Here is a 17,685-nt window from a genome sequence, read left to right on the forward strand (position 1 = left end):
CCAAGGGACGCTCAAGAGTCTTCTCCAAGACCGCAGTTCAAAAGCACCAATTCTTCAGCACTTGACTTTCTTTATGGGCTCAGTCAGTAAAGAGTCTGCCTGCAATGTGGGAGACCTGGGTTCGATTCCTGGGTCAGGAAGATCTCCTGGAGAAGGAAATGGCAATCCACTCCAGTGTTCTTGCCTGGAGAATTCCAAGGACAGAGGATAGGGCTACAGTCCATGGGGTCACAAAGAGTCAGACACGACTATGTGACTTTCACTTCACACTTTTCTTTATGGTTCAACTCTCACAACTATACATGACCACTGGAAAAAACATAGCTTTGACTAGACAGACCTTTATTGGTAAACTAATGTCTCTGCTTTTTAATATGCTGTCTAGGTATGCCATAGCTTTTCTTCTAAGGATCAAGTGTCTTTTAATTTCACAACTGAAGTCACCGTCTGCAGTGATTTTGGAGCCCAAGAAAATAAAGTCTGTCACTGTTTTCCATTGTTTCCCTATCTATTTGCCATAAAGTGATGGAACTGGATGCCATGATCTTTGTTTTTCAAATGTGGAGTTTTAAGCCAGCTTTTTTACTCTCCTCTTTCACTTTCATCAAAAGCCTCCTTAGTTCTTCTTCACTTTCTGCCATAAAGGTGGTGTCATCTGCATATCTGAGGTTATTGATATTTCTGCCTGCAATCTTGATTCCAGCTTGTGCTTCATCCAGCCTGGCATTCTGCATGATGTACTCTGCATATAAGTTAAATAAGCAGGTGACAATATACAGCCTTGACATACTCCTTTCCCAATTTTGAACTAGTCTGTTGTTGCATGTACTGTTCTAACTGTTACTTCTTTCTTTTTTTGTCAGTATTTAAATAAATTTAATAGGATCAAGCCCATATTCCTCAATGTTAACATAAATCTTGAGAACAAACTAAACATTTAAAGCTGATAAAAACAGGTTCTACATCTTATTAAAAAAAATCAACTCAAACCCTTTCAATTAAGGCATTTAATGAATGTTAGTGAATGTTTGTTAACTTGAGCAGAATATAAAGGTTGTTTAAAGTGTTCCCTTTAATACAACACATACAAAACCTTGTGAGATCATACGTCTATAATTTCATGTCTTTGAACAAATGAAACTATGGTTACCAAACAGCTACTGTTGTCACAGTGTCTGATACAGGTTAACAATAAATAGCTGTAGATGCAGCCCAAGACACCCATTTATTTAATCACAGTAGTGGATCTTACTCCTCATTTTATTCTAAATTCTGTCTTTACTGTTCAGATTCTCCAGGCTTATGGATGTTGTCAATCTTCAAAGTCATTCTAACCATTTGTGTTACAAGAGAGATCTGCTGCTTTTTGCCAATCAAGGTTTCTATGACATGTTGATGTTTCATATTATTGGTTCCCTTGTGCAGACAGCCAATCCCCGAGGGCGGGGTTCACCTCCTTCACGTGTCTGGTTCGGACCTCAGTCATGGTCTGGATGGGCTTCATGCCTCTGTTCTCCATGAGCTCCATGGGGATGCCCACCAGTCCCTCGGCAAAGGCGTGCATGGGTACTGCTCCAGGGCCGGGCACTGGTCGGCCTCCTGGCTAACCACCAGGGCGCAAGCGATCTCGGTAGCACCCCTGCAATACACCATGCGGTTGTCCCAATGAGGTTGCAGATTACACACAGAGCGTCATGACGGGAACGCTTGGCCTCCTTGATGATCATCTTATTTCCTCCTCTGATGAAAATGGTGACGGCTCTGAAGTTCTTACACTGCTCAATGACCAGCATCTTGTCTTTGGTGGTCCCAAACGAGATCTCTTTCACAGGATCTGCAAAGCCCAGCTTCTCAGCTATGAGCTCTGAGAACCTAGGGATGATGTGGCCACCTGTGGCAATGGCGATCAACTCAGTTTCAGATCCTCCAACCTAGTGAACCGCTGACAGATTATTCTGGAGAAGTAAATGATTGGCTTCATCATCAAAGCCCCACTGGCAAATAGCTAGGTTAGCACCAGTTTCTTTAATGTGCTGGATCATCTCTTCAAACTTCTCCTTTTCGTACTTCTGAAGGGCTTTAAAATCTTCTACAGATGTCACATCCACCTTATACTTCATCTTTGGTTTCGGTGGCTCAAATGAACATGTGAGGATTGCAACCTTAGCATCTTCCACTTGCCTGGTCTTCTGCGGGTGACTGAAGTCCTTGTCCATGATAAAGCCCTTGATCAGCTTGGTGTCCTTCAGCCACCCACCCACCTTGCCTTCTACCTTGATGAGCTGGAAGTCAATGTCTCTGTGCTGCATGTTGGCCACAGTGAGAACGGCATTCACAGTGATCTAGGCCATTTGTCAGTGACAGCTGTTAATTACTTTGGAGCCCAGCGTGGTCTTCACTGTCTGGATCAGGGGCTTGGTGTTCTTCATGTTGTCGAGGACACTGTTGCTGATCTTGTCCAGGTGTTCAATAGTGATGCGGGTGACCTGCTCTTGGCCGTCGGTGATCCTGATTGGGTGAATACGGAGGTCCAGCAGCTGCTCAGCCTTTTCCAAAGGACAACCACTCCTGTGGTTCTATCTCCAATCTCATCATCCTGTGATTTGGACAGTTCAGCCATCAGCTTGGTGATCTGATGGTCAACATCCATCATGCTTAAGAGGGTGGCACTATCATTGGTCATAGTCACGTCGCCATACTTATTCACCAACGTCTTATCAAGCCCATTTGGTCCAAGTGATGTTTTCATTGTATTTGCTACAGCTTTTGCTGCCATTATATGAGATTTGAGGGCCTCAAGTACCGTAAGATGAGACTTGCAGTCCTGATCCTTGAAGATGAGGAAAGGACCGCCATATTTGTCAAAGTCAAGGGTCCCCACGGACCCCATGATGCAGTAGCAAGAGTTACTCTCCCTCAACTGGCAGAGACCATGCCAGAACCCAGAGCCCACCTTCCTCTTCAGGGCTATCTGTTGCTTCTTGATCTGCATACAGGTTTCTCAGGAGGCAGGTAAGGTGATCTGGTATTCTCATCCCTTTAAGAATTTTCCACAGTTTGTTATGATCCACATAGTCAAAGGCTATGTGCTAAGTGCTGTTCTGAACTCTTAGAGTAAATAAGTTAAGCAAAATGTCTACCCTCATGTCCCTGACATTCTAGATGTAGGGGAATTGACAAAAAACAAACAATAAAGTAATGATTTCAGATATGATTAGTCCTATGAATAAAATAAAACACAGTTGGGGGTCAGAGTGACTTGAGTGGGGAACTTTTAGATAGATTAGAATGTATCTTTTTCAGAAGATGACACTGAACAGGGTCCTGATGGTGAGAAGGAATCCGACATGTGAAGGTATGGGAAGGGAATTTTAGGCATAAGGAAGAGAAAGTGTAAGGGGCTGAGTCAATGATGAGCTTAGTGGTTCTAGGAAAAGCAGGTGGGGCAGAGGGGTTGGAGGAGAGTGAGTAAAGGGTAGACTTATTGGAGCTGAGATGACACAGAGGCGAGGTCAGAGGACTGTACCCCATGGCAACAAGATTTAAATTTTAAGGTGATGGTAGGTCATGGAGGGTTCACATGGGCTGGATCACATTTTTAAAAGGTCATATTAGTTGAGGAGATTAGACTAATAGGCAAAAACAGATAGGAAATACTAAGGAATGCAAACCTTTTTTTTTAAGACATGTTGAGTTTGACATAGGTATTATACATACAAGTGTGGGGTCTAATTGGAGAAGGAAATGGCAACCCACTCCAGTATTCTTGCCTGGAGAATCCCATGGACAGAGGAGCCTGGCAGGCTACAGTTCATGGGGTTACAAAGAGTCAGACACAACTGAAGTGACTTAGCACACATGTGGGGTCTAATAGATAGTTGAAAGTGTAAATCTTAGAGCTTAGGAGATAGGTCAGAGTTGGAGATGTCTATGTGGGAGTCCTTACTGTATACATATAATCATTATGCTGTGCTTAGTTGCTGAGTTGTGTCCAAGTCTTTGTGACCCATTGGACTATAGCCCACCAGGCTCCTCTGTCCAAGAAATTTTTCAGGCAAGAATACTGAAGTGGTTGCCATTTCCTTTTCCAGAGGATCTTCCCAACCCAGGGATCAAATCCGCTTCTCCTGCATTGCAGGTGGATTCTTTACTGATGAGCCACTGGGGAAGCCCTACCCTGAAAGACATTTTTAAAATACTATTTTTTTTCTGATGTGCATAATGAATAACAGAAGTTAACAGAGTGTGACTTGAATACAATTTTTATTTTCTCATTTGTTTGTTTAATAGAAACTAGATAAAAATTTAGGTCTTAAATAAGTCTTATCTTTCAAAGGATCTAGGTGGGAGGGCTAGCCAATTGGGCCAATAAAGCCACCATTGCTTAAAACTTTCTTGGAGTGATTGGGGCTCCCTTTTAGATTTGCTTTTGCCTCACAAGAAAGTCAACCTAACTTTTTCATAGAATTATGTCTCATTTTTGATTGAAAAATAGAACCAACTTGGAAATTCATCTGCTGTGGTACTTATAACAAAGTTAAAAAAAAAAACCCAAAACTGAATATTTCACCAGAGGGAGATGACTTGATTCCACTGATGATTTTAAAATGACTTTGTCATTTGCTTTGGCAATTCTCAGAATGGTGTTTAAATATGTCTGGGTCAATAAGGAGATGATCGGAATAAGTACACAGTCTTCCAGGCAATAACTTTGAAAGAAATACTATTTATCTGGGTTTGAAGTTTTAGCTTTATTCATTCATTCACTTATTCATTCATGAAAAAATTTATTATCTGCCATATTCCAGGTGGTTTTTTAGGCAGTGAAAAGGCAGTTACAAACAATGAAAGGCATAAAACAATGCTAGCTTTTAGTACTTCATCTTTGAACTGAAAGATACCTTAACCATCAAAAATCTCATTTTTGCAAATGGCTCAATTAATCAATTTATTGAAACAAAAACATTCAAGTGAAAGAATAAAACTTAATGTTGCTTGCTTTTGCCTTTCTCATCTGTTTTCTTCTTCCTGTTTTATTTCCAGAAACCTGCCTCTCAACCTCTGATTTTTAAGTCTAAAGTGATCTGTTCCTTATGCTATAAATCTCCCCTCAGACACGGAGCATTCTTTTATTTTTCTTTCTCCTCCCATTTTCTTACTAGAAGGTGTTGGTGAATCTCTGGGATAAGATTCTAATACACGAATTAATTCATGCTGCTGCTGCTAAGTCACTTCAGTTGTGTCCGACTCTGTGTGACCCTATAGACTACAGCCCACCAGACTCCCCCGTCCCTGGGATTCTCCAGGCAAGAACACTGGAGCGGGTTGCCATTTCCTTCTCCAATACATGAAAGTGAAAAGTGAAAGTGAAGTCGCTCAGTCGTGTCTGACCCTCAGCGACCCCATGGACTGCAGCCCTCTAGGCTCCTCCGTCCATGGGATTTTCCATACAAGAGTACTGGAGTGGGGTGCCATTGCCTTCTCCGGAATTAATTCATAAGAAGGTATAAATGATTTGATGCTAATTTATTACAGCCTGAATTTTTTTAAACAAAAGAGCAAAACAGATTGAAGAAATGCGTCTGTAATAATGGAAATTAAAGAATTTGCAAGTAATAAAGTAATATATTTCTTGGTTGACAGCCTTCTCCATGTTTCTGAAATCATAGCTATATAGCTTCTATTGCCAATCAGCATCTCTAGGAACAAGAAACTTTCAGTTTCCCCTGATGCTACTATCTTTTTTTTTTTCTTTTTGAGGGATAGTCTGTAGCCCTCATGTGCCTTGTAATATAGTAGCAAGATATCATAATAGTTTTGCTAGAGTAAAGGGCCAAATTTTGCCTTGGCCTTTGTTTAGCTGGAAGGTGCCTACCCCTGAACTGGGGCTCTCCACCACCATAGCGCCTTCAGCCTCATGCAACATATTATTACAATCAGCTTTACTTGTTCCCAGGGCTTTCAGCATCTGTAGTGGCAGCTGGCACATCTCCCACTTCATCAGGAAGTGCATTCAAGGGTATCCGGCTAGAAAGTTCCTCCAGCAAGCACTTCTTCATATTGCAAAATGAAGTAGCAAGGTTTCAGTTGGAGGTATTCATATCTGGGGTCAAGTAAGGTAGAGGAAAGTTGGGGAGCTCTTCTATCACCACGGTGTCTTCTTCATGGGTGAGAGCAGTAAAAAAAATCCACTCTTTCTTCTAGTAGGCTGGCATTCCTTTGACCCCGGGTTTAATCAGAAAAAGGATGAGCAGGATTATGCGATTGGCACTGCCCTTGTTTGTTTTCCAAATTCTCAGAGAGAATTGCTCTCATACCATGGGTTTCCCTCAAGATCTACGTTTCTGATTTCCATGGTTCAGTTTTATGCAGAGTTTTCTGTTTTGCCTGTGAACACCCATATTTCTCTTCCCAGCAGTTAATAGGAAAATTCCATTGTGCCGAGTATAGCTTTGCTCTTCTTTCCTGTGAAAATAACCTCTATTGTCCTCCACCTGCTTTTACCTCCAGCCATCTGCACTAATACGTAATTGCATGTCAAAGAGGGTGGTAATGATGACCAGCATATGTCAGAAACATTTGAAAACTGTTCTGGATAATTAGAAAGAGCTATGGTTTAGGAGATTGAGCTCAAGTGAAAACAACGTGGCCCAGAGATCTAACTTCTCTTCAACATTTTCTCCCTTTGAGAATAAGAGCTTTGGGACAACATTGCTCAAGATCATTCATTTTTATCTTTTAATTTATTAGTATGCCCAGTGTCTAGTCTGGAGTAGGAAATGGCAACCCATTTCAGTATTCTTGCCTGGAAATCCCATGGACAGAGGAGTTTAGAGGGTTATAGTTCATGAGGTTGCAAAGAGTCGGACATGACTGAGTGACTGAGAATGGTACTGCTGCTGCTGCTAAGTCACTTCAGTCGTGTCCGACTCTGTGTGACCCCATAGACATCAGCCCACCAGGCTCTCCTGCCCCTGGGATTCTCCAGGCAAGAACACTGGAGTGGGTTGCCATTTCCATCTCCAGTGCATGAAAGAGAAAAAGTGAAAGTGAAGTCGCTCAGTCCTGTCTGACTCTTAGCGACCCCATGGACTGCAGCCTACCAGGCTCCTCTGCCCATGGGATTTTCCAGGCAAGAGTACTGGAGTGGGGTGCCATTGCCTTCTCCGGAGAATGGTACTGGTATCTAGTAATCAGCATTAGAGCCAGAAGCACTGAGCCTTCAGGAGTCTTCAGTGGATACTGAAGTAGATGTATCTCCTGAAGAAAAATTAATTGAAGTCTGATATGTTTAAGGAATCTAATGATTATTGAGTACTTATTTTGTGCCAGGCAATATGTTTAGAATTTTTGCACATATTATCTCATGTCATAAATTCTCAAATTTTCTGTTTATTCCAGTCATCCTCTGGTGTCTGTAGGGGATGGTTTCAGGACCTCCACTTTCCCCACTAAAATCTGCAGATGCTCAAGTCCCTTGTATAAAATGGCATAATATTTGCATACAATCTACATATAATCCTCATACACTTTAAATCATCTCTAGATTACTTATAATACCTAATAAGATATAAATACTGTATAAATAGTTATAAATTCAATTTAAATTGTTATGTAAATAGTTGTCTATGTGTGGCAAATTCAAGTTTTGCTTTTTGGAAATTTCTGGAATTTGGAGGGGAATGTTTTCGATCTGCAGTTGACTTAATCCATGGAGGTGGAACCTACAGATATGGAGGATGATTATAATTGGAATATAGATTTTATTTGGTTTTATTCAAATCTTATTTTTATTACTCTGGTATGAAATGTTACCTGTGTAGTTTTGTGCTTGAGGGAAAATATAGTTAGTGTTCTAGAAGAGCAGTGGTAGTTGTATATAATTTGGAATTAAACTTGTTCATAACATACACAAATAAATTCAAAGTACAACAAATGTAAATTACAGAATCAAGACTTGTTAACACAATAAGAGTGAAGTAAGTTCACAGGGCAGTTTCGTGAATTTGGTACTATGGTAGTCATTAGGACTATGCCTCAATATTTCCAGGCAGTGCTCTTGTGCCATATAAGAACAATCAACCCAAATAGTTAGACTGCATTGATCCACATCTTTAAAATTATATGTGGCCATGTAACTTGCTTCAGCCAAAGAAATGAGAGCAGAATTGATGAACAGTGTGTGTGGGTGCTCAGTTGCTCAGTTGTGTCTCTGCGATCCCATGGTCTGTAACCCACGAGGTTCCCCTGACCATGGGATTATCCAAGTAAGAATATTGGAGTTGGGTTGCCATTTCCTCCTCCAGGGGATCTTCCCCACCCAGTAACTGAATCCATGTCTCCTGCATTTCCTGCTTTGGCAGGCAGATTCTTTTACACTGAGCCATCATCTTCAGATAAAAGCTTGTATGGCCAGTGCATGAGTCGCTATCTTCCCATTCTCCAGCCATAATGACCAACACTATTTCAGATGGTGAGGGTCTGCCAGTCTGAGTCCTGTGTGAAGATCATGTGATGCCAAATTCATTGTTTGTATGTGTGTGTGTGTATGTGTTAGACGCTCAGTCATGTCCAATTATTTGTGTTCCCAGGGACTGTAGCCCGCCAGGCTCCTGTGTCCATGAAATTCTCCAGGCAAGAATACTGGAGTGGGTAGTCATTCCCTTCTCCAGGGGATCTTCCTGACGCAGGGATCAAACCTGGGTCCCACATTGTGGGCAGATTCTTTTACCATCTGAGCCACTAGGGAAGCCCCACCAAATTCATTACTGACTTCATATAGCATGAGTGAGAAATTAAATTTTGTTATAAGACATTGAGACTTGGGGATTGTTTGTTACAATAGCACAACCTATTTGAACTAATGTAGGCACCATTCATCCAGAAAGTAGAGACCCAAAAAGTCCTTCCTAAATGTACCTTTTTTCATTATTAAACCAGAGGTTTGAATCTACCAGACCCTTGGAATGATTAAATGGCATAGACATTAAGAGGTCTGTGCCGTCAGGCTGCTTCTGTTCAGATACTGGCCCTGCTGCTTTCTTGCTGGAAAGATTTAAATGAGTTACTTAATCTCTTTGAGTGTCAATTTCCTTGTTTGGAAAATGTGGCTAGTAGTAATACCTACCTTATAGAATTATTGTGAGATGAAATAAAATAATGTATAGAAAACATTTGGCTTTTTGGGTGGCTCAGTGGTAAAGAATCTGCCTGCCAATGTAGGAGATGCAGAAGACTTGGTTTTGAAGCCTGGGTCAGGAAGATCCCCTGGTGTAGGAAATGGCAACCCACTCCAGTATTTTTGCCTAGAAATTCCATGGATAGAAGAGCCTGGCAGGCTACAATTCATGGGGTTGCAAAGTCAGATGCAACTGAGCATACATACACACACACACACACACACACACACACATACACACAACACTTAGCGTGGGGAATAGTGCTTTGTCAGGTCTTGAGAGGAGGGGGATGTGAGAGTTTCCAATGAACAGGCATAAACTTTCAGTCGACCAGATGAATGATCTGCTGTACAACATTGCACCTAATAATACATTGTACACAGAGACATTTATTAAGAGGGTAGATCTCATGCTAAGTATTCTTTCTCCAATAATAAAGAATAAATGTTAGCTAGCATTCTATTATTATCCAGTACACTTGACAATGACTTTATGGAGCCTATCTTTTTCAGTTTAATTGTCTGGATAACTGATTGTGAAAGCCCCTTCCAGCTCTAAAATATGCTTTATGGTCCCTACCTTTCCTTAGAGTAGCTTTAGTTGTGGTTTGAGTTTTGTGGTGCCTAAATGAACTGATGGTATCAGAGTTCCTCTGGCTTAGTGAGAACTCTACAAAAAATCTACAAAAAATCAATTTATTATACTGCAGCTTTCTCTTCCTTCTTCTGCTTCATCATCCTTAAAGTTGTCCCAGAATTCTGTTTGACTTTGTAGTTTTCTGCTTCTTTCTCATTCTGAAGTATATTTTTCTTTTTGGCTTTTGACACTGGACAACATAAATTTTTCTTTTGATTGGTTTGCCCATGTATATAGTAAATAAGATCAGGACTATATCAGGGAAGTTTCCCCAAGAGATCAGGCCAGTTTTTGATGTGAGGAAAAACTTGTTATTCACTTACACACCTAAAATATGTCAAAACATTTTATATACACATATTTGCAATAGTATTTCTGATTTACTATGTTTATTTACCAGTGTTCTCTCTAGGAAAGAATAGATTATCCCCTGAAAAACTAGTCATCATTAGCTAAAACTGTTTTGTCAAATATAAAAGTACAGTCTTAAGTATTTTGTTAGTGTGGTTGGGATCAATGACTATTGCTTTGAAATGCAGATGTGGGTGGTGAAGCCGGGAATGTGCAAGGAAAATGGCATTGTCTAGGTGAGGGAAAAGCCTAGACCAGTGCCACATGTAGTTGCAGGTAACGCCAAGATTATTTGTAGAAAAGATAATGGTGGGAGGGTGGCTGAATTCCTGGGACAATAGCCCGAGAAGTCAGGGACTGGAAAGAGTAGAAGCAGGAAAAGTGAGCCTGAGGATGGAGGAGGGGGAAAATCCGAGGCAGGAAGAGGGACGAGATCAGAGAGGATGCATAATAAAGGCAGGGCAGCAGACAAAGCCCTCAGGAGCAAATGCCAGAGAGAATCCCAGTTTGTTTAGTGAAGAGACAGGAAAAAGGACATCCTCTCAAAGGACCTAGGTTATGGGACTGGATGGGAGAGATAGATAACAGGAAAGAACCAGGCTTCTCTAGGGACCCGAAGAGCAAGGCCTGTCCCTCCTTCCCCCCGCCACCTCCCACCCACCCCTTCATCCCTGCCCAAACCCTTCTCGTATGTGTGTGTGTGTGTGTGTGTGTGTGTGTGTTGTTCGGTCATGTCTGACTCTTTGCAACCCCTGGACTGTAGCCTGCCAGGCTCCTTTGTCCATGGGATTCTCCTGGCAAGAATACTGGAGAAGGTAGCCATTTTCTTCTCCAGGGGATCTTCCTGACCCAGGGATTGAACTGGGGTCTCTTACATTATAGGCAGATTCATTATCATCTGAGTCACCAGGGAAGCCCAACCTTTCTCATAGGATAATATAATAGCTTGACTTGAGACAAATGGGACAAACTATCTGAAAGGAGATAAAACCAAGTCCTTGAGGCAGGAGACTGCAAGAGAAGGCCTGTTAGGAAGTCCTAACAGGATACTGATGCATCCCTCAGTGACAGGCCGTCTCATGCTATTTTTTTAACTTTTAATTTTGTATTGGTGTGTACCTGATTAACAATGTTGTGATACTTTTAAGTGGACAGAAAAGGGATTCAGCCATATATATCCATTCTTTCCTAAACTCCACTCCCATCCAGACTGCCACATAACATTGAACAGAATTCCTTGTGCTATACAGTAGGTCCTTGTTGGTTATCCATTTTGTTTATTTATTTTGTGGTGGGGAAGGAAGAAGGAGGAAGGGAGGGGAAAAAGGAAGGAGAGGGAGAAAGAAAGAAAAAGAGAGGAAGCTCTATGGTGGCTCTTTAAAAAAACCAGTTTATTTGGTTAGATAATATATGCCACTGTCTGTAAACATTTATATATTATTAGAATTAACAGTGCTGTTTAAACTTTTTATTTTGTGTTAAGGTATAACTGATTAACAATGTTGTGGTAGTTTCAGGCAGACAGCGAAGGGACTCAGCCATACATACACATGTATCCTATCTCTCCCATGCTCCTCTCCCATCCAGGATGCCACATAACACTGAGCAGAGTTCCATGTGCTATACAATAAGTATTTGTTTGTGCTTACTCGCTCGGTTGTGTCCGACTCTTTGCGACCTCAGACTGGGACTGTAGCCCACCAGGCTCCTCTGTCCATGGGGATTCTCCAGGCAAGAATACTGGAGTGGGTTGCCATGCCCTCCTCCAGGGAATCTTTGCAACCCAGAGATCGAACCCAGGTCTTCCGCATTGCAGGCAGATTCTTTACTGACTGAACCACCAGGGGAGGTTATCTATTTTAAATATAGCAGTGTGTACATGTCCATCCCAAACTCCTTAATGAATCTTTTCCCCCATTCATCCCCCTTGGCAAAGTATTCTTTTATCAAATAAATGAATGTGTGGAGTGGAAAGTGGTGAACTTGAGCCAGGCTAACCAGCCGTATGGCATTCAACTTCAACTCTTAAAAGCTGAGATCCTGAAATTCCCTCCCAGGTGGTAAAATGCCTTGCCTGGATTTGGTGCCCATCGGACACTGAGGGAGACAACACTGAAGCTGAGTCAGATGTGGGCGGGGCTGCAGAGAAGGGGCAGAAGAGGTATGGTATCCTGGCTGGAAAGTGAGTGCAAACGAGGGAGTTCCCTCTTTTTCTTTCCTGCCTCTCTCAGATTAGGTGAGTACTGTGGAACCCTGGTAAATCCATCACACTAAGTTGTGTTGTGTAATTCACTGAAACATTTAAATTGTTTAGTCTACATTAGGGGGTCACTGATAATCCAAATCAGATACAGGAAGCATTTTGAAAACAACCAATGCTAGACAAGGCTCCAGGATCCTCTGTCAGTTCAGTGTCATGAATGCCAACCTACTTTTCCCTTGCAATCTCTATGAATCCCAAGCAAATCACACGTGAGTTAGTCTTAGGGAATTTGGTCTCCCCACTTTGGGTAACTAGAGCCCAAGTGTCCCTTGCCTCACCTCACTTCTCCTGAGGGGGCTTCTCAAATGTCTTCTGGGAGGATGACCTTGGTTATCCACTCCTTAGTTTTATGTCTTTAGGAGTCTGCCTTGCTTACCTGAGCTTCAGTTTCCTCATCTATGAGTTGGAGAACCACCACTACCACGCTGCTGCTGCTAAGTCGCTTCAGTCGTGTCCGACTCTGTGTGATCCCATAGACGGCAGCCCACCAGGCTACTCCATCCCTGAGATTCTCCCCGACTCTGTGTGATCCCATAGACGGCAGCCCACCAGGCTACTCTATCCCTGAGATTCTCCAGGCAAGAACACTGGGGTGGGTTTCCAGTTCCTTCTCCAATGCATGCATGCACGCATGCTAAATTGCTTCAGTCGTGTCTGACTCTGTGCGACCCTATGGACAGCAGCCCACCACGCTCCTCTGTTCATGGGATTCTCTAGGCAAGAATACTAGAGTGGGTGCCATTTCCTTCTCCACCGCTACCACATGGGGGGTTGTATAAACCGATGACATGGTACATTGGAAAGGTTCCAAGGCTAGATGTGGGCTTTCATTGTAGCTCAGATGGTAAAGAATCTGCCTGCAATGCAGGAGACCTGGGTTCAATTCCTGGGTTGGGAAGATCCCTTGGAGAAGGGAAATGGCAACGCACTCCAGTATTCTTGCCTGGAAAATCCCATGGACAGAGGAGTCTGGTGGGTTACATCCATGGGGTCTCAAGAGTTGGACACAACTTAGTGACTAAACCACCACCAAGGTTGGATGTGGTGTACAGAAGTTCTCCAATAGATGCTTTCCCTTTTTTTCTCTCAAAATGCCGGGCATCTAGTACATCATCTTTGCCCAAGTAATCTTGGGGGATCTTGCCCCAGAAAAAAGCAAGCCAAATTTGTGTGAGAATCTTAAAGACTGCTTCAAGAAGATGAGTTTCCTCTTAGCCAAATGGGCTTGAGCAACAGACAATCCACTGTTACTTTCATCCCCCAGCTGTAGACCTGTTATTGGAACACTGGCTGCCTGAAGGGTGGAGCCACTAACTCCTTCTTAACTCCATCAGAGAACAGGTTTGAGAACTGGTAAAAATGAGTACCAGTACATGTACATGTAGCTCAAGCAGTAAAGAATCTGCCTGCAGTGCAGGAGACCTGGGTTTGATCCCTAGGTTGGGAAGATCCCCTGGAGAAGGGAATGGCAACCCACTCCAGTATTCTTGTCTAGAGAATCCCATGGACAGAGGAGCCTGGAGGGCTACAGTCCATAGGGTCACAAAGAGTTGGACTCGGCTGAGTGACTAACAGTTTCACTTTTCATTTCATGCATACGTGTTATGTGAGTTCTACTTTACTGAGGGTCAACTTGCAGGGAACAGGTCTCAGCAAGCCTAAAGATGGTATCAGACAGGAGTATTTTCCTGGTATGGCTTCTCAGAAACCCACACATCCTAATGAAAAACACTTTTATCTACCTTCCTGACCCTCAACCACATCAACCCAGAACTCAGTATGGTTACTTCATGGTTGCAGTAGCATTGCACTGCTGTTTTAGCCATGGCTATAAAATAATCATTAGTAGTCACATGAGTGCATCTATAATAATATCTCACATTCCAGTCATAAAGCCTAGGAGAGACTGAACACCTCCTGCCTGGCTCTGACCTTCCCAGGCCTGCAGTGTTAGTACTGCCAGAGCCTGGAGCTCAGGGGTTCGCATGTGTGAACTCCTGTACCTTCCGGTGGGATCCCTGAAGAGCTTATGCCATCTGCATTGCAGGCAACTACATTTCCCACATTCCCTTGACAACTGGCTTTAAGTAGATTTGACCAATGGTGGAAGACTGGAGGGCAGGACAAACCAGAGCATTTCTCCTCATTTTTGCTTCCAAAGAAGCTTCCAGCACTGGCTGCTTGCTTGTTTATGCAGTTTCAAGCCCATCCTCTGGGTTCCCAGCTCCTGCAGAACAGACCCTGCCACAGTGCTAACTCTCACCCAATGCCTTCTGGTTCTGGCTCTAGTAATATACATCCTCCCTGTGTCCCTTCAGCCCTAGGGATAGTGGCAGCTTTCTGCTCTTGCTAATATCTGAGTTGCTTCACCATCCTCCCTTTGGCTTTTTAGCTCTTTCATTACCTATGTTACCAATTCCCCATGTTAAGTTGATTCTATTTAAAATGCCATGGGGAGGGTCTGTTTTCCTGATGAGTTTCTCATTGCTCCACCTCCTTCAGTCAGCACTATTTTACCTTCATGTTGAACCTAAGTCTCTCATGTAAGGTTTCTCCTCTCGCAGGCCATCCACTGGGAAACTGGGCAATGGTTTCTTCAGCTCTTAGGTTTCCCTGAACATATCCCGGATTTCACTTACTTCTGTGGGCTTTTGAACCCACGAAGGAGACAGAGTATTTTTCATATCTTGGTGACCTATTTGATATAAACACCAGTCAAATTGCTTCAGATTGTCTTTGGCACCCCACTCACTGGTTAAACTAATTTCTTTTAGAGTCCAAAAATGGCTGTAAGTTCACCATCTCTTCTCCCCCTTTCTTTGGTTTATGATATAAACTCTATGTTATCCTCCTAGACTTTACTGTTGGGAGACAAGCCTTTAATAAAATGAACACAAACACCAAACCAAGCTAACAAGCATTGAGGACCCTATAGATCCATCCATTAAAGTGACTGGCAGCTGTATCCAGTTCCTAGGGACAGCAATGGTCCAGGGCTGTCAGCAGTGTCTAGAGATGGGAGTATGGGTCTGCTATGATTGCTGGAGGCATGATGTCTTTCCCAACCGGGCTCTGCAGCAAAATTTGAACATGATCCCTGAATGGGTAGCTTCTGAACTTGGTTCTCTGACTTTCCTCGAGATTTTGCGAGCTACCCAATATAATTTTTCCCCTCTAAATCCTTAAACATTTGTTTCTGATGCGTATAACTAAATAATAGGTATAGACATTGGAACCATGCACAATGTTTTCTGATTCACCAAATCATGCATTTAGCTGCGTTCAGGCGCACTCTAATTTGATATGCTCTCAAAATAGGTCCACAAGGTCTGAGTTTCATTAGTAAATAGTAAATATTTGTGAATAGTAAATATTCACAAAAAGTCCTGGAGTACTTAGATGATCAATAAGATCCGTTCTTTGAAAGCTAATAGCTCTTTATCCTCAGCTGAACTCAGTGGGCTCAGTAGTTAAGTGGCCATGGTGGCAGGAATTGATATACTAGCTCAATTATATGAACTTCTTCACCAAGGCTCTCCCAGTATCACCAGTTTGCCAGCTCAAGTGACCAACCATGACCTTCCCAAGTGATAGCACTCCAAGGAGGCTAGTCTTCACTTGATGGTAGGTTCATAGCATTTGATTCCTTCCTTTGTGGAGAGAGAAGCAATATGTCCTTACTAAAATAGACAAGATTTGAATTTACTTCTCTTCCCTTAATGCTTCTGCCAAAACCATAACCTGTAGGTATTCTGAATGCCTTTTTCACTGTCACAGTATCTTACTCAATGTTGCTTCTCAATAAGAACTTTACCTGTTAGGAGAAGAAGACAATGTGCTGATGCCCATGGAAATTTGCAGTCTTAAACTCTGTTTTGGAAGCAGCTGGCTGTATAAAACAGTGGAATGACTGAAGTAAGAATCAGTCATGGTGCCAACTGAAACTCAATGTCTTGAAGGATTGGAGTGCTGCCTTAGAGCTAACACTGATATCTACTTGTGTTTGATAGATGGTGCAGGCTCTTGCAGAAAAAGTGGATGCAGAGACCAAGGTGAGAAATGGGAATGTCACTTCTCACAGTTACATTTTATATTATACCTTTGACTTTGGGTAATGCTCATATATGGGCTTTAATACTTGGAGAAGAAATGCTTCCACCAGAGGCAACAACAGAGACTGCTACTCTGCCACTCCAGGTTCTTTTTAACACCAGGTTGGGCTTTCTTGGTGGCTCAGACAGTAAAGAATCTGCCTACAACACAGGAGACTTGGGTTCGATCCCTGAGCCAGAAAGATCCCCTGGAGAAGGAAACAGCTATCCACTCCATTATTCCTGCTTGGAAAATTCCATGGACAGAGGAGTCTGGTGGGCTATAATCCACAGTGCTGCAAAAAGTTGGACATGACTGAGCGACTAATGCTTTCACTTTCGGGGAAAATATAGGCTATAGTCCATCCTGGTTATCAAAGATTCTGATACATAGCATAGTCAGAGGGGAATATGAATAAAATTCAGAGAAACCTCCTAGGTCTGCCCTATCCAGGCATAAATTAAGAGGGGCGGGGGGTCTATAGAAATTCTTTATAACCAGGGAGCCCTGGAAGCTCAGATCTCTCTGGAATAAAGTTTTGGGTCACTCCACGGTTGGAACACTGGCCATCTGAAGAGAAATTAAAGCAAGCATAGGATAAGGAGTGGAGAGTGGAAATAATAAACCTTCACTGTGGCCTTCAAGTCATGGTTTGAGAATGGACATGAAAAAAGCAGGAAGTATCTCTACTTGTAAGAACATAAAGGAAACCTCCAAAGCTTGTAATGTCTGGGATCCTTGATTTTATCTCATGTTTATAGTGTTCCCCAAATAGTAGTTTAATATCTCAGTGTTGGGTGCAGAGTAAGTACAGTTTTAAAAAACAAAAAGCAATTGATTGACAGATTTTTGATTGATGCCTAATTGAGGCTTTTACCGAAATTTAGGTGAGTCAGTATGTGTATGTATCTGAATATCTTTACCTCTATTTGAAACTTTTAGTAAAGCTGCTGCTGCTGCTGCTAAGTCACTTCAGTCTTGTCGGACTCTGTGAGACTAGTTCTAATCTTTTCTTTGATTGATCCTATGAGTCTGCAGTGTGGATGGGTGTCTTACAGCTTCACAGAAAATCCACTTTTGATTCTGCAACTTCAACTCCATTTCAAAGAAGGCAAAGAGCAGACCCTCTGTCCTTTTCAGGCCTCTTCTAGCCCAACCTCTGTG

The 17,685-nt window shown here is 42.5% G+C and overlaps 1 pseudogene; it reads right to left on the reverse strand.

The window, feature by feature from the left end:
• Window positions 1–472: 472 nt before the first annotated feature.
• On the reverse strand, window positions 473–2,890 carry LOC109558787 (T-complex protein 1 subunit epsilon pseudogene; annotated as a pseudogene).
• Window positions 2,891–17,685: the final 14,795 nt, after the last annotated feature.

This window comes from Bos indicus, chromosome 5 (assembly GCF_029378745.1).
Source record: "Bos indicus isolate NIAB-ARS_2022 breed Sahiwal x Tharparkar chromosome 5, NIAB-ARS_B.indTharparkar_mat_pri_1.0, whole genome shotgun sequence".
NCBI classification, from domain to species: domain Eukaryota; kingdom Metazoa; phylum Chordata; class Mammalia; order Artiodactyla; family Bovidae; genus Bos; species Bos indicus.